The sequence below is a fragment of the Gossypium arboreum genome, chromosome 13 (genome assembly GCF_025698485.1).
Source record: "Gossypium arboreum isolate Shixiya-1 chromosome 13, ASM2569848v2, whole genome shotgun sequence".
Taxonomy (NCBI): Eukaryota; Viridiplantae; Streptophyta; class Magnoliopsida; order Malvales; family Malvaceae; genus Gossypium; species Gossypium arboreum.
In genome coordinates, this window is record NC_069082.1 from 39,596,251 (window position 1) to 39,599,620 (window position 3,370).

General features: G+C 32.5%; 1 non-coding gene across 1 annotated transcript; it reads right to left on the reverse strand.

Annotated features, from left to right (window-relative positions):
* Positions 1 to 1,463: 1,463 nt before the first annotated feature.
* LOC128287108 (small nucleolar RNA R71) lies at positions 1,464 to 1,565 on the reverse strand. Its single transcript, XR_008277808.1, has one exon. It is a non-coding gene; the product is annotated as a small nucleolar RNA R71 (small nucleolar RNA).
* Between the last annotated feature and the right edge of the window lie 1,805 nt (positions 1,566 to 3,370).

Genomic DNA, 3,370 nt, shown 5'->3' on the forward strand with positions numbered 1-3,370 from the left:
AATAATAAAAATTAACTTATTTAATCAATTATTCATTCAATTTAGTCTAAAACTTACTTAAGGCATTTTTACACTTTTTCCCCACATATTTCACATTTTTCACAATTTAGTCCTTATTTCATAAAATCACAAATTAATGAAAATTCACAGTAGACCCATACTAGCCGAATTACCATAATGCCCCTAGCAGCCTGTAATTTTCATTTATTTCACATTTTAACCACAAACTTAACATTTTTCCCAATTTAATCCCTATTTTGCATTTTTACTAAAAATCACTTAGCAAAACTTGTTTATCTAACATCAATATTCATAATCTATCATCAAACATCAAAATACACATGTATTCATCAATGGCATCATTCAAAATCTTTAATAGTTTTTCAAATTAGTCCCTGGGCTAATTAATACTAGTTGCAACGATCTCAAAAACATAAAAATCATTAAAAATGGGATAAAAATCGTACCTTAATGAGCAAAAATGCCCTAGCCGAATGGTAGACCTAAAATGGTGTTTATTCTCTTCCAAAAATTGGTGGAGAAGATGATATCCACCATTAATTTGGTTTTGTTTTATTTATTATTATGATAATAACCAAATTACCAAATTAACCTTACTAATAAACCATTTAAATACCTAATAATGTGTCCATATAAGTCAACTTATACTAATATTGGTCTAATTACAACATAAGGACCTTAACTTTAATAAACCATAGCTAATAGAAACTTTTAGCTGATAGAATCAACACTTTTGCAATTTACGCGATTTAGTCCTCTTTCTTAAATTAAACAATTAAAAAATAAAATTTCTTAACGAAATTTTTACACCAACATGATATCATACTATAAACAATAAAATAATAATAAAATAATTATTTTTACCTCGATTTGTGGTCTTGAAACCACTGTTCTAATTTGACTAAAACGGGTTGTTACATTATTGTTAAGATAATTATTTTTGCAATTTGGTTTAAATTTATTTTATTTTATTTCTTTTTCTATTTTCAAGTGATTATATATCTTGTATGACAAAATCAAAACCAATGAGCTTTTTATAATACCTATAATCAGGTCATTGTTACTGATGACAAAGACCACCTCATCTATCACTATGTTGTGCCTTTATCCAATTGACTCAATCTAAGAATTGTGAGGCCAAAATTGAGGCTCCTTAATTTGAATTAAAGTCGGCTACTTTCCAAATGTTGAAAACGATGGGCCAATTTAGTGGAAAGTCTACCAAAGATCCACATCTACACCTGCATTTATTCATGGAAGTATGTGATTTATTTAAGCTAGCTAGAGTGACTAAAGACGCTTTGAGATTAAAGTTATTCCAATTCTTGCTGAGAGATAGAGCACGAGCATGGTTGAATTCTTTACCACCTTATTCAGTATCAACATGGCAGGAATTGGCTGAACGATTCTTGATAATGTATTTTCCACCAAGTAGAAATACCAATATTAGGATTTAAATCACCACATTTCAGCTTGTTATGAATCTCTTATGATGTATGAGAGAAATTCAAGGAGTTGTTGCAAAAATGCCCTCATCATGGCATTCCTCATTATATTTAGTTGGAGACTTTTTACAATGGTCTCAACGTAGATACCAGAATGGTGGTGGACCTTTAGCCAATGGATCTCTTCTTGCAAAATCATACAATGAAACATATGAGACCATTGAAAGGATCTCTAGCAAAAACTACTAGTGGCAAACTACTCAAATAGCCACAGGAAGAAAAGTAATTAGGGTTGATGAAGTTGACGAAGTTGATCTACTTACATCTTTGACAAACTAGGTATCTTCTATGGATTCCATGTTTAAGAAATTTTCTGCTAATAGTTTTAATGCTAACATATCAGGTCAACAACCAAGTCAGTTCAAAATTATCTCTATTTATTGTAGAGATGGTCATATCTGTGAAAATGGCCATCACATCCAGAATCTCTCTATTACATGGACAACCAGAACCAGGATAAAAGTGGGTTAGGATCAAACTCAAATTATTACACTTCTTCATGGCAGAATCATCTAAATTTCTCTTGGAGTAATTAAGGGACTGGTCTAAGTAATTCCTATATGCTTTCACGTTTAAATCGTTTACCAGATTTTTCTCAATAGATATAGAAACCTCAACAAGCCAAGTCTTCAAGTAGTTTGGAGAACCCATTGAAAGCATTTGGAGAACCTATTGAAAGCATATATGGCTAAAAACGATGTGACTCTAAGGAATCTAAGGAACCAGATTGGACAGTTAGCCAATGAGCTCATAAGCAGAACTCAATGAGCTTTGCCAACAACACTCTAAATTCGAGGAATACAAGTAAAGAACCATGTGAAGTTGTTACCTTGAGGAGTTGAAAGATGTTGGGACCGAGGATTGTTGAAATTGAAGATGAACCCATTGCACCTAAGAATTGGGAGGATTTTCAACCAAATGTTGAAGTTCCCTCAGCACAGAAGTTACTTCTATGAATCCTACCAAAAACCAAGCACAACAACATCATCGTAAAGGTTCCACTCCCATAAAAAAACACAAAGAAATCTGCACCTCAAAAAAATGATCCGATCAAGGTTAAAAATCCATCACCTCCTTATCTATAGAGACTCCAAAAGTATCAACAAGAGGTACAATTTAAGAAATTTTTAGATATGCTTAAACAGTTACATATCAACATCCCTCTTATGGAAGCTTTGGAGAAAATGTCGAATTATGCTAAATTCATAAAGGATGTTCTCTTTAAAAAGAGGTTGGGAGAATTCGAGACAATTTCCTTGACAAAAGAATGTAGTGCATTTTTGCAAGACAAACTTTAACCGGAATAAAGGATCTAGGGAGTTTTACCATACCTTGTTACATTGGAGACTCTTATTACGAATTGGCTTTATGCAATTTTGGAGAAAGTATAAATCTTATATCCATGTATGTATTCAAGCAATTAGAGATTGGTGAGGTTAGGCTGACAACTATTACACTTTAACTACAGACCGATCAATAACACATACAGAGGGAAAGATTGAAGATGTTCTAGTACATGTTGACAAATTTATTTTTCCTGCTAATTTTTTTATTTTGGATATTGAAGTTGATAAAAACATCCCTATTATTCTGGAAAGGCCATTTTTTGTAACTGGGAGAACATTAATAGATGTCCAAAAAGGGGAACTCACCATGCGAGTACAAGACGATCAAGTAACCTTTAATGTCTTCAAATCTATGAAATATCCTAATGCAGGTGAGGAATGTTCTTCAACATTCGAGATAGAATCGTTGATCCCTACAAGTGAGGGACTCAACTTAGAAGACGATCCATTAGAGCGTATCTTGGCATCAGATCCACCAAGTAACAATGACAATGTTGA